At 36.7% G+C, this 27,290-nt stretch overlaps 1 pseudogene; it reads left to right on the plus strand.

Annotated features, from left to right (window-relative positions):
- Positions 1–1,802: 1,802 nt before the first annotated feature.
- On the plus strand, positions 1,803–3,095 carry LOC105075503 (glutamine synthetase pseudogene; annotated as a pseudogene).
- The last annotated feature ends 24,195 nt before the right edge of the window (positions 3,096–27,290 follow it).

Consider the following 27,290-nt stretch of genomic DNA (forward strand, 5'->3'; position numbering starts at 1 on the left):
ATAGTTTAGCTCCCCTCATGTTCTCAATTCTTCAAGCCTGCCCAAAACTCACTGTCCTTCACATTCATTCTAACAAGTAACATATCTTTATATTATTCAATGTCACGCAACATAGGATATATCTATCCTTCATTCCTTCCTTCCTCCCTTCTTCCCTTTCTCCCTCCCTTCCTTCCTTCCAACTGCTGTTTACAAGGAACTACAATAAACTAAATACTTAGTCTGTTAAGGCTGTTATAACAAATTACCATAGACTGGGTGGTTTATAAACAACAGACATTTATTTCTCAGAGTTCTGGAGGCTGCAGTGCATGATAAAGGGGCTAGCAGATTTGGTTTCTGGTAAGAACCTACTTCCTGGCTCCTAGAGGGCTGTTCTCACTATGTCCTCACATTGCAGAAAGGGTAAGGGAGCTCTGAGAGAGAGATCTCTGGGGTCTGTCTTATAAGACACTTACTCCATTCATGAGGGCTCACCACCTAATCACCTCCAAAGGTCCCACCTCCATCACACTGGGAATTAGGGTTCAGTATACGAATCTGGTGGGACACAAACAGTCCACTCTACTCCCTTTAGCTTGAGGTTGGGTTCGAAAGGCACCAAGCTAAAGTTTCCATATGCCAAGAGCCAGTATCCAAAGTAATTGATGGCATTCTATTTAAATTTCATTTCTGTGAACAGATCTACAGGTGACTTAGTCTAGATTCTACCGGTTGCTTTTTAAATGCATTGTCAAATTAATTCTGCATGTAGAAGAGGTTTCTGGAAAGTTTTATATTTTACAGAAAGCACACCACAACCTTGAATTTTAAATTTCTGGATGACCCATAATAAGTCATTCCAAACATGTAGGATTTGCAATGAGTTTACAATATTCTGTCTCCACATTGTAACACGATAAAGAAGCATCACGTGATTGGGACATTCCTGACCCTGTCCCTCGAGATCCATTTTTCTTATAAGCTCGTCTTTACAGTGTCAGAATCAGTGTCACGACTACACAAAATAAAAGAGTAATTCTGCTTGCAAGGGTTAGCAGCAGATAGCTCAGATGCCTCACTATCTGACAAATTAGAGGAAATAATAAAATCTCAAGTTGCTGAACTGTGACTTTGACTCTGGGTAGGGCTACTATTAAAATCCAGGTCGAGACTTTCAGGAGCACTTTTAATAGATATTATAACTGAAGAAGCAGGTTCAGGAAATTCAGCAAATCCTTTTCATGCCTTTTCCAGGCAGTCTGTACCTAGTTAATAAGTTAACTAGAATTGAGAAGGGGGGACTTGGAAGGTATAGGAGGTGTTGAATATGCAAAATACTGTAAGCATGATCTTTTTAAATTGCAAATCCGAAACATGCCAGATCTTTCCATCTCCATTTAAAGTTCCTTAGTGATTCCTGCCTCCCTTCAGATAAACACGAAGCTCCTTAGCCCACAAGGTGATCCCTGTTACTTCTCTATCTCTTCCACAACCATTTTGTTGTCTCCCTTCTTATCCGGAGCTTCCCAGTGCTCAGCCACCCTGTGCTTTTCCTTTTACCCTGTGCCTTTTCACACTGCCATGGGTGCAGCTGCGTGGCTTGCTCAACTCTGCTGCAGCCTCACTTTCGTGCACCTTCCTTACTGAGCCAGCTAAAATCACATTTCCCATTCTCCATTTCAGCCAGTGTTCTAGATGTGTCATAGGGTCTATCAATCAGATGTACTAGGAAATGAAGAGAAAAAAAAATAGAGGGCAATAAGTTATTTAACAGACAACATAGTGCCAAATACTAACTTAAAAAACTGACTGGTCAGAGCCGAGAATGGGAGAAGAGTAGGGCGTCTAAGCGGCACCCCTGGCCTCCTCACCTCTCCTCTCCGCACCTCGCTCTCGCGGCCTGCCCGCCCTGCCGCCTGCTCGCCGCCTCGGAACACCTTCGACCATGGCCACCTCAGCGAGCTCCCACTTGAACAAAGGCATCAAGCAGGTGTACATGTCCCTGCCTCAGGGTGAGAAGGTCCAGGCTATGTACATCTGGATTGACGATACCGGAGAAGGACTGCGCTGCAAGACCCGGACCCTGGACTGTGAGCCCAAGTGTATAGAAGAGTTGCCTGAGTGGAACTTTGATGGCTCTAGTACCTTTCAGTCTGAAGGCTCCAACAGTGACATGTATCTTGTCCCTGCTGCCATGTTTCGGGACCCTTTCCGCAAGGACCCCAACAAGCTGGTATTCTGTGAAGTCTTCAAGTACAACCGAAAGCCTGCAGAGACCAATTTAAGGCACACCTGTAAACGGATAATGGACATGGTGTGCAACCAGCACCCCTGGTTTGGAATGGAGCAGGAATACACTCTGATGGGCACAGATGGGCACCCCTTTGGTTGGCCTTCCAATGGCTTCCCTGGGCCCCAAGGTCCCTACTACTGTGGCGTGGGAGCAGACAAAGCCTACGGCAGGGACATCGTGGAGGCTCACTACCGGGCCTGCCTGTACGCCGGCATCAAGATCGGGGGCACGAATGCCGAGGTCACGCCTGCCCAGTGGGAGTTCCAGATAGGACCCTGCGAAGGAATTGACATGGGCGATCATCTCTGGGTGGCCCGTTTCATCCTGCACCGCGTGTGCGAAGACTTCGGCGTGATTGCCACCTTTGACCCTAAGCCCATTCCTGGGAACTGGAACGGCGCTGGCTGCCACACCAACTTCAGCACCAAGGCCATGCGAGAGGAGAAAGGCCTGAAGTACACTGAGGAGGCCATCGAGAAACTGAGCAGGCGGCACCAGTACCACATCCGAGCCTACGATCCCAAGGGGGGCCTGGACAACGCCGGCGCCTAACTGGATTCCACGAAACCTCCAACATCAACGACTCTTCTGCCGGCGTGGCCAACCGTGGTGCTAGCATCCGCATTCCCCGGACTGTCGGCCAGGAGAAGAAGGGTTACTTTGAAGACCGTCGCCCCTCTGCCAACTGTGACCCCTTTGCGGTGACAGAAGCCCTCATCCGCACGTGTCTTCTCAACGAAACTGGCGATGAGCCCTTCCAGTACAAAAACTAAGCAGACTAGACTTGTAGCCATCAGACCCCTCCTAATTCTGCATCCCGCTCCTTCTCAACTGTCATAATAGCTGTAACTCAAAGGACGAAATATCATGGTCTTTTTTTATTCCTCAAAAAAAAAAAATTGGTCAATTCCTATTTTTAAAACATTTCCTTTTAAAAAGCCTATCGTTCTAAACATAGTTCCACAGAAAAATATCAAATGCTTTAATTAAAGTAAATGTTAGAGCAACTGTGTGTCATCATTCTTTTATTCTTTCAAATAGGTATTTGTTGGTTCCCTTCTATGTCATCAGTGAAAGAACTGTGATCAATGTATATATGTTGGTGACCCAGTATCTACCAGGGATGACAGGATGGGCTATGGTATCGAGGATCCCCAAATCTCACTGACTTAGAAGGACAAAGATTTATTTCACATTCATGCTAAAATTCCACTACGACTGGGAGCTCTGCTCTGTATCTCTTTACCCTGGGGTCCAGGCTGACAAAATAGAGACCATCTTGAACATTCCTGTTCACTGAGTCAGAGAACAAAAATGTGTTCAGAAGGGTCTTCACCCCACAAATGATGTATCATGCTTCCATTCACAATGGATTGACCAGGATTAGTCACATGGCCCAATGCAACCACAAGGGAGCCAGGATATACTCAGAAGGAAAGAAAACCTGAAATATTTAACAAGTATTTAACAGTGTCTACCACAATCTGCCCTCCTGGGTCACCAAACATTTGATTCATCCTTTCTTCATGGAAAGTATGCTCATCTTTACCCCAAGAGAGAAAACTCCAAAGTTCCACACAGTCATAGCAACAAGCTCTGGGCTCTACGTGGCTGTTTCTACACTGAGGTTATATGCAATAGCGTGTCCATATCCAAGTGGGCCTTCCCTTTATCTGGAGGACTACAAACAAACACACAAAAGAGATAAAAGTTATCTGCTTCTTACACAACTAACATGAAAACGGTGGAACAGGAGCAAGCTAACTGCAGGAAGCACGCCCATTCAGAAAAGGAGAAAGTGAGAAAGACACACAGTAAGTACTGATCCACAGCCCCTAACCTGGAGCAGGGGGATGTTTCTTGATTAAGCCTCAATCCTATTCCCTGGGAAAGGTCTCCTAGATGGTTGTTCCCTCTGGCCCGTGGATCTGATCTTTGCTCATTACACTCTCCGGCCATTTGAGAGTGAGCACTGATGAACAGGCTACCCTTGTGTGGGCTGAGCAGCTCCTTCAGTTCACTCCTTGACCCGGTAATCCAGGTTCTAGGTTCTTTTTAACTGATGTCTTTTCCTTTTTGTTCGATAGTTCCATGTGCCAACAAGTGCATCAAAAATCCTCTTCAAGACATTTACTTTGTTAGTTGCACACATCTGGAGGCTATCTGGCTTCAGTGATAGAGCTGTACTCTTATTCTCCTTTCCCTGAGGCATTTTTCTTCAAACTGAAAGATTTATTGGGCACCCCTTAATCCAATTAGAAGTACTAACAATACATGTGACAACCATGCCCTTAATTTTATTCTTGTTTCTGGTTTGGATTTTAATAAGTCTTTGTAGCATAAAAGATAACTCAAGTTTAGCTTTTATTGTTTGGCACTTAAAGTTGCCTCTATTTCTAGACTCTATATCTACTCTTTCATTCCCACTTGCAAACTGATCATTTATCTTCTGAGCTTGTTTCTTTCTTATATTGTCTCGTCACATGTCACCAAAATGAGTCAGTGTATCCTACTAACATTCTAACATCCATTTTTTTCCTTCAAGACATAAATTCTTTAGGTATATTGTCCTCATTCCTTGCCACCTCAAGCAACAGTCTTAGCAAAGTTCCATTACATGGACTGATTTTCTTCCAGCCTCCATATCAGTTTCCTTGATGAAACCTACAAATCGTCTCCCCTATCAAGCTAATCCCACATATTTTAATTTTTTTTCTTTGTTTCAGTAGCACTGCATTCCTCTTACCAATTTCTGAAGAATTTGGGTTGTGCTAGTTTAAACTTGAGTAACAGATTACCACCAAAATCTCAATAACTGATAACATAAAGATGTTTATGTTCTTTATGGGGGGAAAAAATAGCTTCCTCTTTACATTTTGCCACTGCCTTGGTACAGAAGGCTCACATGGAGTTTTCCATTAGGTTATTTCCAAATTTCCCCTCTCTCCAGTCATGAATTCATACACCACAAACTGCCATGAGAATGACCTCTATATGATGCAAATCTGATGATGATTCTTGAATTTACATTTCTCAATGAGAATAAAAAATCCCTTTTTTTTCTTTTTAGCGTATAAATTTGTTCATGATCTAACCACTGACTACCTTTCTAGATCATCTCTTGGCCGTTCATCGACATGAAGCTGGGTTCCAGTCATACACAAATACTCTAGTCATTCTTGCCTCCAGCAGGAAGGCTTCTCCCCTATTTCTTCCCTTTTGTTAACTCTGACACATGTTTTTAAGACTAAACTCAGTCACAGAGAAATCAAAAGATCCTCCCTTAAGGTTATTTGAATTTCTTCCTTACATATTATCTTACGAATAACTTTATCAAATTGCTTATTGCATTACATTTTATGGTTTATTTTTATTCCCTAGAGTGGACTATTAGCTCTTTGAAGTTACTGACTGTCTTTCTCATTTGTTTCAATTCTTAGAACGGTGACAGACCCGGAACAGGTGTTCGTTGTTCATGAATTAATTCTGTCCGTACTCATGGAGTACCTGCTCTGTCGTGGGGCACTGTGCTAGACTCAGAAAAGAGAGAATAATTTGAGTAACTTTTTATTTCTTTAGCTCAAGAGCCCTTGCTACTGAATACAGCTGATATCATTTCCTGAGTATGTCATGAAATTCTTCTGATCCCAAAAGGCACAGATGAAAACATCTGATTATGAGAAAGAATTCTGATTTAGGAAAGTTGAACTGTTGTCTCATAATTTTATGCTGCCAAAATCTTGACCTGATCTCTAAACATAGCAAAGTAGCCTGATTCCATTATACAAGGTTTTGTAATATGTTTTACTAAATCCAATGTAAGTCACAGGACAGAGTTCCAATTCTTTTCTTATTTCTTCCTTCCCAGCACTATTTGCTTTTCTTAACAAAAAAAAATTTTAATTTAAGAAATTTAAAGGTATATGTTTATTTATTTAAGAGGTTGCAAAACCTTATTCATAATGATTACACAGAATTAGGTTTTGAACACCTGGAGTCAGATGTAAAGTTTTAAGTCGACTTATCCTTACTTTAGTATATGGATATTTTCATTTTCTGTGGATCACTCCAACACGAATTATTTTTCTGCTTTCTTTATACTGAAAAATTTACTTAGTGCACAGTTTTACGCTACCTGCAGGGGTGTGCTTTTGTGTTCATAATTTTTAAAGACGATTTACTCCTTTTTGTAATAACTTCTTACAGCCTGGAGAAGGTTTTCCATGCCATATGCTCACCAAATCAGTTCAAATTCCAACTATCCTTTCTGCAAAATTTGTTGTTTTAATTTGGAACTGTTAAATATTCTAAAAAGAAAGAAGAAGTCCAAATAAATAAGAAAGAGGTTTTAAAATCAGTGTGTGTTTGTTAATGGTAATGATACAAATAGCAGAAAGAAATGTGTACAGTCAACATGTCCCTAACACAGAGTCCAACTTGATGGGATCAGACCTTACTTCTCAGGTCTTTCTGAAAGAACATGAGAAATGTGGAGGCTGTATGCCATGATGGGGCAAGAGCAAAATTCGGAGTCAGGCCCACCTGAGAATATATTAAGATCATGGCATACAGCAGTTTCATGCCCTAACCCCTTGCCAACCACTAACCCCTCAGCCTGAGTTCCTTGTCTCCCAACTAGTGGTAATGATCTTTGAAGGACTGCTGCAAGGATTAGAGATGAAACAGGTGACACACAAAACACACTGGCAAGATGTATTATTTTTCTATTGTCTTTTGAGGAATAAAGAAGAGTGTTCTCCATGAACTCATCATTTTACTCCATTGGTCATTTGGGGGGCTTTCCTCCCTTTTCCCTTTCCTTCATAGATTATTTTTACTTTAGAAAACAGACAGAAGACAAATTATAATTACGTTATTTTGCATTCTAACCAGTTATGAATAATATTATTATAAGAAAAATCCCAATTTGAACATTGAGGATTCATTTTTTAAATAACAAATAAAGGGAAATATTGTAATACGGCAAACATTTGGGGAACATGAGTTGACCATTTAGATTCCCCATGGTCTAGTAATCTGAAAAGGAAAGGCAGGGCCTTCCTACTATACACTGTACCTTAACCTTAAATCTTGGATAATCAGAGCATTTTGGAGAGCATGAATCATGGAATAACAAATGGTAGTAACTCGACATCTTAGCCTAGTGGGGAAGGTCAACAGTGACGGCAGTTGATCGGTGTACTTAGACTTGGCATACAAGTAAGATACAATACTACTGACATACTTGCATACACTGCTCTTAATTTCTGCCCCAGGAAAGAGATTTTTAATGAACAATCAAAAACCCAATAGAGTGAACTCTTGGTTAACAGCAAAAGCAGAGAAAGAAATACGTGGATAACATTTTTTTTAAATAAAATAACATTAAAACTTGCTGCATGACTTTGAAAGGCAGACACATTGTAAGACAGCATTACAGATTCTCAGATTCTTACACATTCAGTTCTCAGATTTGAAACTTGATGCAATCATATTACTAGCTGCTCAGATTCTTTATGTGTCTGAGAAAAATAGTCTAAAACTATCATTTACAGAATCCAATTTCCATTTGTATCCTTTTTTTCCCTCTTTGTCTTTTTAGTCTATCAATTCATGGGTTCATGAGTGTTTTATTTCTATTTTCTCTATGGAATAAATTACTGATTTCAAGGTTAGTTGCCACCAATTACCAATAACTGGGGCCCTTAAGGCCCCAAAAGCCTTAAACACCTAATCAGAAGCCAAATCAGAAGACAAGGGTATGGTCCTCACCCTGCCATTAAGTTATTGTGTGACCTCAACAAAGTTATATAACTTCTTTGGACTTCACTTTTATCATAAGTGAAATGAAAGCCTTAAGGTCTTTCATGTAGTTCAAAGATTTTTGATTCTATAATGTAAGTATTACAAGAAAGGTAATAATGGAAGATATTAATAATGATGTCTAATACTTAATCATCGCTTACCATGTCCAAAGCCTTGTCCAATGCACTTCACTTTCCTAAGTCATTTAACCTTCACAGCAAGTACCATTACTTACGTGTGGTACATGCAATGATGCCATGTGGTACCATTAGCTCTGTTTTATAGATGTGGAAATTGAAGCACTTGCAGGTTCAGTAACTTGTTCAAGTCACTCAACTAGTAAGAGGCAGAGTCAGAATTTGAATCCACATCTCTCTCTAAAAGGCCATTTCCCAATATATCTACACTGTCCAAGGAGCAAGGTTTAAGTTGTAGAATAGATGGCCTTGAATGTCTAGGAAAAGAATTTCCATGTAGTTTGTGAAGAAATAGTGAGCTACTGAAGGATGCTGAATAGCAGAATATGTTTTCATTCAATCTGCATCTCAGGGAACAGTGAGCAAGGAATATGCCAAATGGGAAAATGTAGGAAAAAAAGGTTAGGACGTATAACAGTGACCCAGACGAGTAAAAGCTAGGTAGTTCAACCAAAATAGAGAACATAGAAATGGAAATAATGGGTTAAACTTGCCAGACATTGAAGACAGCATATGCATGTTGTCTAAATTATAGCCCACATTTTCTAGCTTAGACAGTGGGAAAATGGAGGCATCACTAATAGGTATAAAGATATTTTACAGAGAAATAAGATTTGGAGGAGAAGGTGTTGAGGCTGGTTTGGTAGGAAGTTGGGAGCTAGTTAGGAGAGACATGTTAGAAAAGAAGATGGAAGGAATTGAGGGGTCAGAATGTAGATAAAACAAGAGCAAGTCAGAATGGTGGTCATGATGTGACACTGTCCTGCCTCTGCGAGGCTGTTACCTCATGTGGTCGCCCTGGGTTAACGATAGGTTCACAGCTTCAATAGGATAGTGGTGCAGAGGGTTGGTGGCAGAATGGAAGGAAATGTGAACACAATAAAATGTCTATTTTTGTGTTTTCACCGTATTTTTTTCCTCTGGTCTGAAAAGAATATGCCAGACATCTAACAAAACAATGTATCAGAAGGAACTCAGTTTACTTTCTCAACACACAAAAACAAGCTCTCCAGGCACTGACTTCTCCAAAGTTGGGTTATAAGTAGTCCCCAGACCTACTTACAGTGGCCAAGGGGGCAGAATTAAGGTACTTGGTCAGCCTTCTCTGAGTTTCCTAAACTTTAGAACTTCAGAACTTTAAAATTACAGCATTCCAATAAGATAAATGCTATTTTTAACATTCTCACATTTAAGAAAATCCTGAATGTGTCATGCTCTTTCAAGATGCCAGTCAAAATAACTTTTAAATTTCTGTGTAACTTTTAGATTTTGTGTGCTGAAAAACCAAGAGCTTCATGTAAAAATACCCAGAACAGGATTCTGATCTGCCCTTTTGTTTAACCAAAAAAAAAAAAAAAAATCCATCAAAAATTTCCACCTCTCTTTTTATGAAGTTTGTTTGTAGTTTCACACTTCTGTTTGAGCGACATAGTGCCCCTGGAAAGGTCAGTTTTTCAATTTTCCTCAGTATAGTGGACTAGTGGGAAAACCAAACCTGTGAATGAGAACTAAAACATTCAGTCTAGGGTAACTTTTATTCATTCAACTAATATTTATCATCACACACTGAACATTTACTAAGTGTATAATACTGTGCTAGGTAGAAAAACATGCATAATGACATATGACATAGTCCCTGCCTTTTATGAAAGTTAGAGAGAGACAAGACCAAAATGCAAGAAGAGCATTAAGAATGCCTTATGTGTAGAATGTATAATACTTTGGAGAGGGGAAAGATTATTTTTGCCTAGAGCAAACTGCTTAATATACTCTGAGAATTCTGTGCTCTCTCATACAACTCATATGTTTTAATAGACTTGCTGTCTCTTTGAATGGAAAAATCCCCAACCCCAGTTGCTTTTTTTTTTAACCTGGTAGACTTTTCCTTCTCCTTCAGTACCTGTTTAAGGATAATCCTTGTAGAGGGCCTGCCCCAGGCTGGATTAGGATATGTGCTACCATAGTTCTTTATCATAATAAAAAATATATTATAGTGCATACCTGTATCTATTACATATTATACATTATATCATAGAATACATTTCTATTTTAGTAAGAGACAATGACATTTGTTTGTTTTCTCAGCATGTTGCACAAAGTCATGAAACATGTTAAGCATTTTTTTTAAAAGTTTGTAGAATGAATGTAAAACCTGTTTAAATTGGATCTTAGAAATGAGTAGGACTTCTACAACTAGAAACGGCAGAGAGGGGACTCCGAGAACTAAGAATTCGTATAAAAATGTAAGACATGTTACAGGAATGAATAAATGAGATGAAATTTCTAAAACAGGGAAAAGATGAGGGTAATAGAAGATACAAGTTAAAGGTAGATAAAGAAAGATTTTGGAAGACTTTAAATTAGAAAAATATTAAAAATTTTTGGTCATAGTCAATAAGGAATTTCCAAATATTTTTGAGCAGGTGAGTGTCATGACCAAGCTGTTGTAACAATGTGAGTTGTGAGGTATGCATGAGGGACTACCCGGAAGAGGGACCCAATAAGAGAATACAGACAATTTATGCACTGAGAAGTTATTTCAAAATTTTAAAAATAAGGTGGTAAATTCTGAACAAGGGCCTTGGCAGAAGAAATGAAAAGAAGTGAATTCAGAGAACTGGTGAAGAAAGACTCAATTGGGTATAAACTTTAGTAAAGAGTAAAAGAGAAGGGAAAATGAATTTTATAGTGATCAGTGCCACTATCAATACTTACAGGGAACTCCAAGGGTAGAAACACATAGAGTAAACAGAAATTAAAAGCCAAATGGAACAGTACCTAAGTTGACAGAATTTTGGGTTTAGAATACAGCTTTTTGCTTTTTTTTTTAAATTCTGAGCTTTGTCTATACTTTTTTACTTCCAGATTCTAACTTCCAGTTTTACTCCTGTTCTTTTCTGCATTCCATTCCTCGATTGTTCATCTTCGGCTTTCTTAAATCTACTTCTCGATTTACTTCTTTGTGGGAACCATATAACACAAATTTGATAACCTTCCATCTTCACTTGCTAATGATTTCGAACTTCCTCAGATCTACATACTTCACTCAATCTGTGGATCACCACTAGACGACTGGGAAATGAGTGAAACTACTGAGAAAAATTTAGAATCCAAGAGGAGAAACATTTGAGAGGTGAAGAGAGGATAATAACTTTAGATTTATACAAGTAACTTAGATGTCAGTTACGCTTCCTTGGCCATTTACACCTGGATAAGTTTTACTCAAGCAACTAATATCTTTGTACTTCCAGGAAGTCTAAAGCCTCTAAAAGATGTGTGAAAATTCTCTGGAGACTTAACACATTAATAGATACTCTTCCTCTAGTCTTTGGTTTCCACATGTACTATGTGTATCTACCTAGATGTTGAAAGGTAAATCTTGTCCATTTAATTTACAAAAATAACAAATAAAACTAATATACAAAAACACATAGATTCATATAATATGGACTACTGAGTAATATTTATCTTTATTCAAGATAGGATAGTGAATATTAAAGTTGAATTTGCATCAGTTATCTCATATCAAACACTTACAAACAAGTTAAATATTCTGCTTCTATAGCCTCTTTCACTACTCCTTCTTCCATTCACCCCAAGTCTCCCCCATACTTCACTGAATGATAGTTCAGTATAACTCAAATTGATGAAACACCAAAAGATCTTAATAATGGGGGAAAAGGACAAGGGAAAACTTCTAGGAATAGCCATATTTAGGAAGAGAGAAGAGGACGAAGAATCAATGAGAACAGAAAGGAGGAGTAGTCAGGATTAACTGGATCATAAAATTGCAAAGAGTTATAAGCTGAGTTAAAATTTCTAAGAAGGAAAAGCTGCAAATCTACCAGTCGTCAAAGCTGGTGCATAGAATGAGACCTTAGGAAAACTTACTAATTTGGTAATTCACATATTTACTACTGGTTGAAAAATAAGACAATTTAGTAAAATGGTTAAATCAAGAGACAGATGAGAAAGGCCTCAGGAAGAGGAAAGGAGAGAAAATCAGACAGAGACATACCGCACTGGGAAATTACCTCTGCTTGCAAGCAGAGGGAATTTGATTATAGGTGGTGTGCATTACAGAAGGAATTTTATGCTGTTCAAGTCCCATGTATAAGATGATGAGCATGTATTTTATGTTTGTCAGGACTCAGTTTTGGTGATGGAAACTTCTCACTTCATCAACAATCTCTTTGTTCTCTACCTTTTACAAATAAAAACAAGAAAAGCTCTCATATTCACATTCATTCAATCTACAAACATATCATCAGCCAGGAAAAAAAAAAAACAGAATTAAAGAAGAAAGGAAGAAAAGTAGGGAAGGAGAGAGCCAGAGAGACTGGTTTATTTCAGTTCATTCCATCTCTTCAAGGAGCAAAGAGACCAAATCAATTTACTGTTATCAATTTCCCTACTATGTGGAAGAAGAAATGCTGTTTTGGCACACGTCTGATTCTGGATGGTTTCCAAACAGATTCTCAATACAAACCCACTGTCTGCACACATAATCAGTTTACTACTTGATTTGATATGAGAAACCCACAAAGTAAAACTACCACTTTGGGGACCTCTCAACTTCAATAGGAAGCTTTGAGCTGTAAAAGAGTGCTTCCACTTTAACACTTGGACACTCACCCTGTGTGAACTGGTTTATTTTCTCCCCAGGCAAATATATTCACATCCACATTTTCTAGATAATTACTTCTGATACCCAATTCACTTTATGTTTGGAGACACGGCTTAGAATCATATGATTTTAGAGTCAGAAAGCACCGGGTAGAACATATACCCCAACCTCCTCAATAAATACAAGCCCAGGACTCCAGAAACATAACCCAGGCTCTACAGCTGGTGAGTCGCTAAGGAAGGACTAGTGCTAACTTCAGTTTCAGGTCTCTGCCCTGATCACGCTTTTCAGTGTTGTTGGAGATCGCCAGCCTTTCTTACCACTCATCTGTAACTTCACTCTTGGTTTTTCCATTAATTATCTTCTTCAACCATGAGCACATGACTTTGCTCATAGGCCCCAGTTTTCTCATGTGTAAAATGAGTGATTTGAATTAGGGATCTATGGTTCAGTCTGGCTGGAAGATAGCATGATTCCATGACCATCATGAAACCAATTATCTTATTCACAGATCTTTCATTTCACATAACAGAAACCCCAAGTGTAATCAAAGAGGTAGATTATTGTAAGGACACAGGGTTATCTCCCAGACCCCAAGGTAAAAATGTACGAGGGGCCTCACCAGGGACTAAGATTATAAACTGGGACTGTAACAAGATTGTAATTGATTTCTTCTGTGACTCTCAGGAGCTCTTAGATTTTTATGCCTGCCAGTCTCTGAATATTAGCCTTGTGTTTCTTTGCCTTCAGATTAATTCTCTCTGCTTTGCTAGACATGGAACATGGCTGCCAGAGGGGTGGCCTTCATACTCAGTTCCATTATTACTAGAGCCTAACTAGAATTTCTGAATCTCAGTTCCAAACATCTTCACAATCAAATCTGATGGGTCAGACTGAGTCAGATAAATATCAAACTCAATAAACTGGGGCCGGTATGGCAAGTCCAGAATCTACTTCATCTTCAGAGAAGGGCCATCTGGTCTAGGCAGAGTCTCCAAAGGAACGCTATTCCCAGAGAAACATTCACAGCTGTTAGAATCATTTGTTACTTGATAGACACAAGATGACAATGATTCTGTAGCTCAGTCAAGAATGCGGTAAGCCCAGTACACATGTTTTATTCTCACTGGGTTTGACCACAACCTACATAGGTAATACAGATATTCACCCTACTTAGCCCTCTCAGAGTGTCCAAATCTGAAGTATTCCACACTTGGGTCTTTAAAAAGTCCACATGAAAAAAAACAAGTAAACTCAAGTTAACAGTTTAGAATGAAAATAAAACGTAGAGCCAGGAAGTAAAGAAGCGACAAAACGCTCTCCAGAGAGAAGAGTAAACCCACAGCAACAACTAAAGGAATCCCACAAAAGAGAGTCGTCTCCAGGCGCAGAAAGAAGTGCAGCTCTTCCTTTGAGAGGACCCTGGTTTAAAGGGATTAAGGTAAATATTTAGGATAAGAAAAGAATCAACTAGGACAAGACAGCAAGGAATTCAGTGTGATTTCTCTTTGAACAGGAGCTGGTTTGTTATTATAATGAAACAAGCCCCCCGCCGGCACCTTTTCCGTGACTTGTTTCCAATCCTATCGAGACTTCTACCCTTCAAAAGAAAGGATGTGGATTATTAGACTCTTGGCAGGGGGTACAGAAAAATCTATGTTGCTCCAGGTCCAACCCAGCAGTGGCGGATTAAGGTGTGATTGAATGGATTGGCAATCATCCACCCCACACTTGGAGGAGAAACTTCAGATTCTGTCAGGATCCTCAATAAGGCAGTTTTCCCAGTAGAATTCCCCTTTTTGCTCCTATTTCCTCTTTATATATATATTTTTTATTCACCTCCTTGAGTTCCACTGGTGAGTTTTACAAATCTGCTGCCAGGCTCTGTTTCTTCAAATACCATTTTTTTAAAGTTTTTGAGGTGGAGGAAATGATACTAATCTTGTCAAAAATTGGTAAGCCCTAAAAAATCAATGCTTTACTAATAAATAGCTTACTTTCCATTGTAATAAAAGTGTATAGAATCACAAGTCATTTGGTTAAAGAACTAAATACATGGCTTACTATTTCTATTTTTCCATGCAGTTGGAAATGTAACTGTGGCCACCAGGGCCACAAGGATGGTATGAAGGAAGACACTGTTCAGCGATATAGTTCCACAACTAGTTTCATTTCTTACAAGTGAGAACTAAGGTCTTGGCTAGATTCCTTGAGTAATAGACTTTGTGGGTACCCCCTATACATAGGTTTTAAAAAAAGGAAAAGCAATAAAGTAGAATTATAAATTTTTGATGTCCCTCTTTCAAAGTCTCTCCTTCCTCTTCAGATTTCTTTCCTTCCCTTATCCAAGCATAATGAATGTAAAAGGAAAAAAGTTGTGATTGCTTATTAATTATCTGTGTATATCTACCTATCCTGTCATATGAAAGTTCTTAAGAATGCCTTTTATCTTTACATTGAGCAGGGTATCCAATTTGGCTGTTTGTTTTTGTTTTGCTTTGCTTTTAGATCCTAAATGCCATGTATGTCAGGAAATGCCTTTGTCTCAGTCTGCAGAATTACACTGCTTTTGAATTTACTAAATTTTGCTGCTGACCAGAGACAACGTTTGCACTTCTTAAACATCCCATGGTATTAATTCTCAGTGATGCTTCCTGAAACTTAATCAATTATCAAAAGTGATACTACTCCCAAAACTTAAGACACAGAGAGTAAAGGCTTCTGAAATTCTACCAAACCTAAAATGATGGTTTCCAGACCAGTATGGTTTTCTTGAAATAGTTTGATTTTGGTCTCAATCCTTGACCAAGAATGAAGAAAGATACAAACTTACAAATTCACTTGGGGGAAAAGTAATTCCTAGGTACGGAAGAGCAAAAATGTTAATCAGTGATTAACTGCTCTTATAGAAATGATTATTAATTGCATTAAACAGTTATTTTACATGATATTTCATCCAGTGTATTTAACTTTTTTTTAATATATCTTACCATGCGAGTTAGGAAATGTTTTCAGAATCTCATCAATTAATGATCAATAACATGTATTTGTATAGAACCACAAAAGACCCTGAATAGCCAAAACAAACTTGAGAAAGGAAAACAAAGCTAGAGGTATCATACTCCCTTATTTCAAACTATACTACAAAGATACAGTAACCAAAAGTCTACGGTACTGGCACAAAGACAGACACGCAGCTCAATGGAACAGAAGAGATAGCCCAGAAATAAACCTAAACTAATATGGTCAATTAATCTACAACAAAGGAGGTAAAAATATGAAATGGGGAAAAGATAGGCTCTTCAGTACATGCTGTTGCAAAAACTGGATAAGTCACATGCAAGAGTCAAACTGGACTGTTTCTCACACCATGCACAAAAACTAGCTCAAAAGGGACTAAAGATTTAAATGTAAGACCTGAAACCATAAAACTCCTAAAAGAAAACATAAGCAGTATGCTTTTTAACACAAATAGGTCTTAGTAATATCTTTTTGGATCTGTCTCTCAGGCAAGGGAAACAAAAGCAAAATAAACAAATGGGACTATATCAAACTAAAAAGTTTTTGCACAGCAAAGGAAACCACCAATAAAATGAAAAGGCAACTTACTGAATGGGAGAGGATATTTGCAACTGATGTGTCCAATAAGGGCTTAATATCTAAAATTTATAAAGAACTCACACAACTCAATATCAAAAAAAAAAAATCCAATTAAAAAAGGGCAGGGGATGTGCAAAGACATTTTTCCAAAGAAGACATAAAGATAGCCAACAGACACATGAAAAGATTTCAGCTTTGATAATCATTAGGAATATAAAAATCAAAACCACAACGAAATACCATCTCACAAGTGTCAGAATGGCTATCATTAAAAAGACAAGAAATAAGCATCAGCAAGTACGTGGAGAAAAGGGAACACTCCTGCACTGTTGGTGTGAATATACAATGGTGCACCACTATGGAAAACAATATGGAGGTTCCTTAAAAAATTAAAAATAGAACTACTATATGATCCAGTAATTCCACTTCTGGTTATTTACCTGAAGGAAATGAAAATGCTAACTTGACAAGATACAGGCACCTTCATGTTCACTGCAGCATTATTTACAATAGGCAGGACACAGAAGTAACCTAAGTGTCTATCAGTAAGTGAATGGATAAAGAAGATGTGGTATATATACACAATGAAACATTACTCCGCCATAAAAAAGAATGAAACCTTGCCATTTGCAACAAGATGGATGGGCCTAGAATGTATTATGCTAAGTGAAATGTCAGGCAAAGAAGGAAAAATATCATATGATTTTACTTAAATATGGAATTTAAAAAATAAAACAAAACAACAAACACAACAAAACAGAAACACAGCCACAGATAGAAAGAACTACATGGTGGTCACAGGGCAGTGACAGTGGTGGGGGGAATGGATGAAATAGGTGAAGGGGAAGGTAGAAAGGGCTAAATCAGGAGTTCCAAATTTGCGCCTCTTGGGGAGTGATGGAAATGTTAGCTATCTTGATTGTGGTGGTGGTTTCATAGGTGTATATATCTATCAAAATTCATTGAATTATACATTTGAAATATGTGTAGTTTTACTGTACAGGAATCATACTACAATAAAGGTGTTTAAATAAATAAATAAATAAATAAAATGAATGGGTCACAGAAACATAATGTGCAACACAGAGGATACAGTCAACATTGTAATAACTTTGGTGACAGATGATAATTGGACTTATGGTAGTGATTATATCATAATGTATAAAAATATCAAAGCACTATGTTGTACACTTGAAACTAGTATACTATTGTAAGTCAATTATACTTCAATAAAAAAGATCAACAACAAATAATCTTCAATTACAAGGTTGTTAAATTAAGACTATGCAATTAAACCAGTGATAAATTAGAATTTTATGTAGAAAAACAATCATTTTATTTACAACTTTTTAAAAACTTAATCCATTACTTCTACTTTAAATAGACCAGATCTTTTGAGTAGTGCTTGGATTGTGTTGTTTGAAACACTGTCTCAGAACCAGCATTAAATTATTCTCTCTGTCTCAGTCTCTCTCTCTCCCTCTCTCTGTCTCTTTGTCTCTCTCCCCCTCTCTCTCAGCTATTGTGTACTGAGTGTTTACTATTTGCAAGACATTGCATTTCACAGTTAAAATAATATCTAATTTAATTCTCACAGTATCTCCTCAGGTAATTATTATCATCCTCATATTTAAAATGAGAAAATCAATACATAAACAGGAAGGATCATACTCTTTAAGCATGTGGAAAAATTGGAATCAAATTCTTTGCCTGTCTGGCTCTAAAATTGTGTTCTTAACTACAGAGCAGCTTTTCTTGAGAGTGACAAAAGCAAATCCCTTGCCTTTGCCTACAGAAAAATAAAAAAGTCCTAAAGGCTAAAGACTTATGCTTTAAATTTATGTAGGGAGGAGAATATCTTTTCTTTTCCTTAAAGGAGGTTTGGGGGCATGATATGAAACTGACAACCAAAGAAGAAGTAAATATTGATAATATCCCGGGTGGTTGAATGGGCTTCTAATTTTTTATTACTATTCAGGAAGTGTCACTCAAACTAGATCCCTTTATTGCAGCAGTGCTGTGGATCACTGTCATAAATTTTCTGTTTGTACAATTTTCCCTCTCATATTGTCAAGTATCTCATGGTTTTATTAGTGGCTTGCCTGTAATTAGATTCCAGGTACAGACTTACAGTCATCTTTCCAGTCAGGAAATCAGAAATGCTATCACTTGTCTTCTGCTATTCCAGTGAATTCAGTTTGGGATATAAGACATGTTAGAGTAATTTTGTTTGTGGTTTACACAATACCCAGTGATGATGGACTCTGCTCTCCTGATGTTTCCATAACCTCCCCTCTTTTGGGATTTCGCTCCATCTGAACAATTAAGTTCTTAAGTGATAATCTCTCTCATATTTTGGGAACTAAACAAATTAAAATCATAAAGAATAAAAAAAAATGTCTGGTTATCTCATTTGGGTCTTCAATATTCTCAAATATCTCAAAGTGTTCCTTATATCTTTATATCTTTTTTATAATTCCTGGTATCAAGAAAGGGATTTAATTTTAAATGAATTACCCTTCCCATGAACAAAATCCCCAGAGACCACCTATTGTTTTCCTTTTCTGAAATCCACAAGTTAATGACATCAATTTCTTTTTATTTGTGGTTCTGCGTGTTGAGTACACACTGTAAAGTGCAGTTCTTGGTGATGCATGCTTATTTTCTTCCTTTCACCCAGAAAAAAACTTTCAAATAACATAAATTTGGTTTAGATAATTTGAAAAATCTGTCAGTGAATCTGACATTGTCACATTTATGAACACTCTGTTCCTTAGGGACTGTCAAACAGAAAGAGCAAAGAAGCCTGGAAAAACATATTTTACCACCAAAAAGGCCAATAACCATTATAATCTATCAGATCCTGAAGTGGCCACCTTTTACCTATATAAGAAAACATGGAGGTTCCTTTTTTTTCCCTTATCTCTCCATGAGCTCACAATTTATGACACAAATGCACTTCAGAACAAATTGAGGTAAAAAGTTGCTGAGATATTAATGAAAATCCCCCATTTTATTTGATTAATTAAAAGGGTTTTAGGAGAAAACTAATAATGGTCCACAGGGAAGAAAAGGCCATTAAAGTCATGGAATACATATTAGCAATTATCCTATTTTATTTACAACCCATTTTTCTTCTGAAAATAGGAATGCATAAAATATATAAATTGTCATAAAATAATAAATATATGTAAAATTCATGAAAACCTGAAAACAGATTGTGAATATAATGATATTATTAAGAATTAAAATTATTCAGTATTTTTCAGCGACCAAAATATATGAGATGAGCTTTCAAATAATGTTAAATAAGTAAAGTAGGATTGTAATTGAATGCAACTCTAATTAGACTTTTCTCATTTTGATCTTCATTTAAACATCTTCTAATTCACTTTTACAGAGAAACACAGATTAGAAATTGACTATAATCAACCAGGCATATTCTGGGTGTTCATTACTTTATAGAAGATGGGCTACCAAGATGCATTCCTGCAAGTGAACATATGAACTTTGAACTTCAACAACTGTTAACAGTGTAATCCTGCTCTGGATTTGCTCTGGGTATACACTGACTCTTTTACTTAAAAATGGAATAATCTCATGAAATTTGGATTTTTCACTGTCTGAACCAGGAATTTGGGTTATAATCTACGAAATTTCCTGGTTGGAGTCCCAGGCTTCCAAACTGAAGAATCACAGTGCTATTCATTTGAACACTGAGGATGACTTTAGAAAACCTAGAGCTTAAAACACAGGGTTAAATCTAAGTACATTTTCCTGAAGTAAAGATCTGCTTTGAAATAAACCCAAATGTAGATACTAATTACCAAACACTATTGAGCAACTTTAGTGCACAGTACACTTTCTGACTATGGGGGGAAAATGTGTTTTAAGTTTATTTAAAGAAATATAAATTATTCATGAAAGGTAAGTAGCTGAGCTTATACCATTTGTGTGTTACGCTGTGCAGATTTCTGTATTCTCACTGATTTCTGTCTGCTTGTCTTATCAAATATTGAGAAAGGTGTATGAAAATCTCCCTTTATGATCATATACTTTTTATTTCTTCTCACTGTAGCCTCCAATGATCTTTCCTCTATGTACCTGTATCCCTGATCTTTCTTTGTGGGTCCATATTCCAACTTAAAAGGAAACCAGTCAGATTGGGTTTTATAGAAAACTAGACATTACTCCAACTGCTCATTCTCTAATCTTAACAGTCTCTACTCCATTTCATGTTATTTTGCCTATACTTTGACACAACATTGTAAAATGGTTATAAATCAATAAAAAATGTTAAAAAATAATAAATAAATAGAACGGCAAATCTGTATCAAAATAAAGAAGCAAAAAAAGTAAAAAACATAAAAATAATAAATATTAGAAATGAAAAAGAGACATCAATACAGAATTTACAGATTAAAAAAATAATAGGAAGCTATTATAAACATGTGTAAATCAATATATATGAAAATTTGGGTAAAAATACATAAATCTTTAAAAATATAACTTAGCAAAACTGATGAGAAAAAAACATAAATCTGAACAGTCTTATATGTATTAATGACTGTAAACATGGAATGAAAAATTTGTCTCATTAGTCACAAATTAAAACCAAAATTAGTGCTAGACACACCCACCAGAACCGTTAAGCATAAAAGGAGAGAAAATAAGCCTGAAATGAATCTACTGAAACTTTCACATACTACTGGAGTATAATTTTGTGCAACTACTTTGCCACATGAAGAAATAGGGATCAGCCTCAAACATAAGATTGAGCAAAACAAGCATGACAGAAAACATTCCATACTACATATGTGATTCCATTTATGTTATGTTCAAAACTAAACAAAACTAACCTCTGTCACCTGTGGAGAGGAAATGCTGGTGAGAAAAGCATATAAAGGGGATTCTAAGGATTCACGCAATATTCAACATATTGATCTGACTGGTGGTTTAAGGAGTATGCTCATTCTTATCAGGGTAATTACTTTTCTCCTGTGTGTACTTCAATAAATGCCCATAATATAATAATGTTAGATATATTACAAAATTCTCCGTTCCCTTTATTATAAAACAAACAAACAGTAATTACTTGGAGGGAATAGGTCACTGTGAATTAATCATAAACAAATGAAGCTGTGAAATATCCAAAACAATAAGAAAAAGAGCTGCTCAGAATTTCAGCAGAAGAAAGGTTATTCCAAGTTTATTCCAGAAATCAGAAAAAGTATATATACTTGCTACAGAAACAGGGAAGAAAAATCAAAACTAAGGCAAATATTGAAAAAAACATTTTGCACAACTGTAACATTGAACGTGTGCAGAGTTTGATTCCTCTTAAAGACAGGAAGAATACAACTTGTAAATTTAAAAGAATCAATTGCAACATCGTTGTTCTTGCTAATTAACAAGAAGTGTTAATGTACCATTTAACACTTAGATTTTAACTACTAAACAGATGAAAATAAACTGGGAAAGACTCGGCCCAAACTGTAAAATGGCCTTAGGAAATCTGTACATACAGTAATTTAGAATGCTGTCACTTTCCCCGTCTAGGCAATTTAACCTCTACCACTTTCAACTCAAGCTCTGGTCTCATTTAATCTAGACTGGGGCCAGATCCAGGAGGTAAGTCTTGATTAGTCCAGTCTAATATGCAGAGTAGTTACAGCCTTCTTATTAGTAAACAGGAATAGAAAAGATTCCCTCATTTTTATGTGTGAGAGTGCTCCATGGAAAGGTGGATCTGAAAGACTGCCATTCTAAGTGATGTAAGCCAGAAAGAGAAAGAAAATTACCGTATGATGTCAATTTTATGTGGAATCTGAAAAAAAAAAAAACATATTTACAAAACAGAAACAACTCACAGACATAGAAAACAGACTTATGGTTACCAGGGGGAAGGGACAAATTGATTGGGAGTTCAAGATTTGCAGATACTAATATACATATAATAGATAAACAGCAAGTTTCTAGTGTATAGCAGAAAGAACTATATTCAATATCTTACAGTAATTTATGGTGAAAAAAATATAAGAACAAAATGTGTATGTTCATGCATGACGGAAGCATTATGCTGTACACCAGAAATTGACACATTGTAAACTGACTATACGTCAATAAAAGTATATACATACAAATTAAAAAAAAAAAAGACGAGAAGAATTAGGTCTTTATTTTTCCTCCTGACTTCTGAACACTGTTGTGCCCTAAGGTACTATGACCAGTTTGCTCCATGAAGGAAGATAATCTACACCTCTGAGAAGAAAGAATAATATTGTTGTTGAACTATGACATTAACCAACCATTGAAGTATCCTACCATCCTTTACTGCAAGAAAATCTATCTTCTGTTTAACTCAGTGATTCTCAAAGTACGGTCTCCAGATCAGCAACATCCACATCACCTGGAACTTGTCGGAAATACAAATTCCTAGACACTACCCCAAACTTACTTAATCCAAAACTCTGGGCAAGTGATCTTGATGACCCCTTAAAGTTTGAGAACCACTGCTTGAAGTCATTTTGAGCTGTGTCTTCTGTTGCTTGGGGTCAAAACTTCCTATCTGATACAACACATGGCAGCAAGATAAATAGTAAATGGTGATGGGCAGGAGGCTATAGCTCAGTGGTAGAGTGCATGTCTAGCATGCACAAGGTTCTAGGTTCAATCCCCAGTATGTCCATTAAAAATAAATAAGCAAAATATTTTTTAAAACCTAATTACCCCCCAAAAAAGAGATTTGAATTATATAAAAAACAATAAATGGTGATATGAGAAAACAGCTATAAAGAAAAATTACAAAAAGCAAGTGTTAGGCTACAACGTGAAGCTGGTGCACGTTCTGTGTGAATTACACCTCACACACAGAAGGCCAAGACTGAGTCCCCTCCTCAAGCATACGACGCAAACCCAAAGCACTTCTGAGTCTGACAGCAGATTCATAAGCTACAAATACCTCAGTGTCTCAGCATCATCCCGGCTATTGATTCTTCACATTAGTTAAGATTTGTGACATTTATGGTAGCCCTCCAGTATTAAGAAGTCAAGAAACAGTGTATGTAACAGCCCTGCTTCTACCTCTGCTTAAAAATTACTGAAAAACAAGGAGCATAATGAAGAAATAGAATCACAAGCATTTCACCTTTCCAAAATTACAGGACACTCTAACCCGAAACCTCAGTATTTTCTGAAGAACTGTCAAATGCAGCAAAAGAGCAGACAGGTGTGGGAAAAGATCAAATGAGAAAGCCTAGAGATCTCAAAAAAAAAGCCAGCAGAGCATCATTATCCTTAAATAGGGACCTCATTGAGGAGCAAAAGCAATAATCTTTTTTGTTTAAAATGTTTCATTTAAAACAAAGGAAATGGAACACCAAGGCTGATGGGAAAATGTCATACGGCACCATGGTGTATCAGGAATCCCACAAGGAAACACACAAACATATTTGGCATGAGAATGAGAGAACTGTACTACCGGAAGGTATATGAATTTGCAAAAACTTATTGCATGCTACATTTAAGATCTGAGGATTTCATTACATAAAGTTTACTTCAAAAAAGACAAGTCTAATAAATATTTAACTCTACTTGATGTTATGAATGCTGAAATATTTGGAGGGTGATAGTGATGTCTGCAATTTACTTTGAGATGCATCAAAAAAAAAAAAAGATGGGCTGACGGATAGAGGGATGGATAGATGAATAATTATGTAATAAAGTAAGTTTAGAAGAACATCTTAGAGTATGACCAGTGGTATATGGGTGTTAACTGTAAAATTCTTAAAACTTCTCTGAACATTTGAAATTTTCTTCATAAGATGAAAATATTTGGGGGTAGGAGAGAAAAGAAGATTGGTGAAAGGGCAAATAGGCCTACCAGAAAAGAAAACATCATGATGCTTCTAAAATTTAAGAATATGTTATTGTTGCAAGAATACACATGCCAGTGGAACAGAATAAAATGTCTGGAAATTGACTTAAGTACATATCAAAGTTTTGTGTATGATAAAGGTGACTTCTCAAATGACTGAAAAATGATAGACATTTTAATAAATGGTGTTGACACAACTGGATAACAGATAAAATTGGATCCATACCACCATACATCATAATAAATTCCAAATGGATAAGGTGTGTGTATCAGTCAGGATTCTTGAGAGAAACAGAACCAGTAGAGTATGCACATACACACAGAGAGAGATTCATTTTAAGGAATTTACTTATGCAGCTGTGGCTTGATAAGTCTAAAATATGATGGGGTAGGTTGGCAGGCTGGCAATTCAAGAAAGAGTTGCAGTGTGAGCTCAACAGCAGTCTTCTGGCAGACTTCCTTCTTGTTTAAGGGAGGTCAATGTTTCTTCTACTGATTGTATGAAGCCCACCCACATTTGGGAGGGCAATCTGTTTTACTTCAAGTCCACTGATTGAAATGTTAATCTCATTCAAAGAAAATATCTTCACAAAAATATCCAGAATAATGTTTGGTCAAATATCTGTGCACCATGGCCCAGTAAACATACAAAATTAACCATCACAATATATAAGTGTACCAAAAAACTGAAGTAAGTACTTGAATAAAATATGACTGAATTCCTTTCCATTCAAAATCTAAATGCAATAGAGTGAAGTATTAACAATTTTGACTATTTAAAAAATTTTGCCTGGAAAAAATAATTAAAGCAAATTCAAAAGGCAATGACCAAGAAGGAATGAACTTTTGCAATATATATGGCAAATAAAGTGATAACCTTTCTGTCATATAAAGAATTCCTGAAAACTGAAGAGAAAAAAAAAAGATAAAACCAAAAAAGAGGGTAAAAAGAAACAGTTTATGAGAAATGGTATTAAACTGCCCTTACACATACATAATATATTCAAACATAATGCAAATAATTCAAATTAAAACTAAACTGTAAAGATACAGTTTTTAATCTGTTGAATTAAAAAAAATATACAAGAGCTTGAGAATACACTATTGCCACAAACTCTAGGGAAATATTCTCTTAATACTGTTGGTGAGGGTACAAAATGAAACAATTTATATAAAAAGGAATTCGACAATATCTAACTATACTATATAAACATTTAACTTTCAATTTAGTAATCTCACTTTTAGAAATTTTCCTTAGATATAGCTCCAAAAATGTGGAGGGAAAAAAACTGTAAAACATTTTTTATATCAGCATTATTTGCAATGAAGAACACTGAAAATAACCCAAATGCCCAATTATAGGAGAATGATCGAATATCATAACTCACAAGACTAAGTACTCTAGAAATGTTTACAAAAGAAAGATTCTCATGAGGAAATGTTGTCATTTAATACATGAAGGTTTAGATTTAGTTATAAATACAGATAAAAATTCTTAATTTTTTCAAAATAAAATATAGGAAGGATAAACCAAACTGTAATAAACTGGTTACCTACAGGTATGTGTGGATATAAAAAGGCCAGGTAATGTCTAAAAATATTCTTAGTATACCTCATGTGTTAGCACCCAGTCAGGAAAGCAGAAACCACACAAATTATATTGACAATGTAATTTCAGAACTTGCCTGCATTAATGTTAGAAGAATGAAAAGGCGATCATATGCACTGAGGTAACAGAGACTGCAACTGCCTAAGCAGTTCCCACCCCAAAGGCTAGGAGAACAAAGGAGAGACTGGAGGAGGGAATCTGCAGGGTGGGAACACACTTCTCTAAAGACAGAGACCTAACTAACTCCCCAGACGGTGCTAGGACCTCAGAAGCTCTGAGGAGGGGCACCATGAAGCTGGAACTCAAACCACTGAAAACAGGGTTCCTACTGCCTAGTGAAAAGGTACTGGAAGAACCTGCAAGCTGGAAACGAAAGTTGCTAGAAAGACCTCCCACTGTCTGGGAAAAGGGTTGTTCCTGGGGAAATTCAAAAAGGGACAACAAATAAACCAGAAGAAGAAAGTCCTCCTTCTTTTCTCCAGTCTCCTGTGGCGGCCAGCGGCAGAACCTAACAGGACAGGACGATAGGTGGTGAGGGTGAAATATAGTTCAGAGTACCAGCATCAGAGAAAAGAATATGACAGGGGCTTTAAGAGCTGAAAGACAATAGCTTATAAACCAACACAGCCCATCCCTTTTGGCTACTCAGCCACCACACACACATACCTACACAAATGTGAAATTCTATGCAACAGAATAAAAATTTAATGCTTTCATAAGTTTGTTAAAATGTATTAAAATTTTATGCACCTGACCCTCATTCAAATATGAATACTCTCATCTTCTCCAAAAGGGTAAACACAAAGTCCTCACTGTAGAGACATATATTTCTCAACTATGTTAATTACTCCTCAAAGGCAATCATAGTCAAAGTTGAATATCATGTAACCAGAAGAAAGAAGAAATGGAAAATGAACTTCCAACATTCCTACGCAAAATAATGAGAAGAGAGGGAAATAAGAAAAACTAGAAGTTGAACAATGAAAAACATTATATATATTCAAAAATAAATCAACAAGGATGTAATAAAACCAGTAAAATTAATTACACACTGAAACAAATGGATATATCAAATGGACACTATAATTACACAGGAATAGTAGAATTAATATAAATATCTTTTGACTATAGTATTATTTCAGCTGTACATTTTGGATATTATTCTAAATACAAAGGTAGCAAAAATGACTTGAGCTTTACTCAGTGGGAGTGTGGTTTGGAGGATTTTGTCTAACTTTTCCAATTAATACGTAGACAGTAATGGTGATGACGGAGGGGGAGGAGGACCAGGTACAGGAGAG

The sequence above is a fragment of the Camelus bactrianus genome, chromosome 13, assembly GCF_048773025.1.
Source record: "Camelus bactrianus isolate YW-2024 breed Bactrian camel chromosome 13, ASM4877302v1, whole genome shotgun sequence".
Lineage (NCBI taxonomy): Eukaryota > Metazoa > Chordata > Mammalia > Artiodactyla > Camelidae > Camelus > Camelus bactrianus.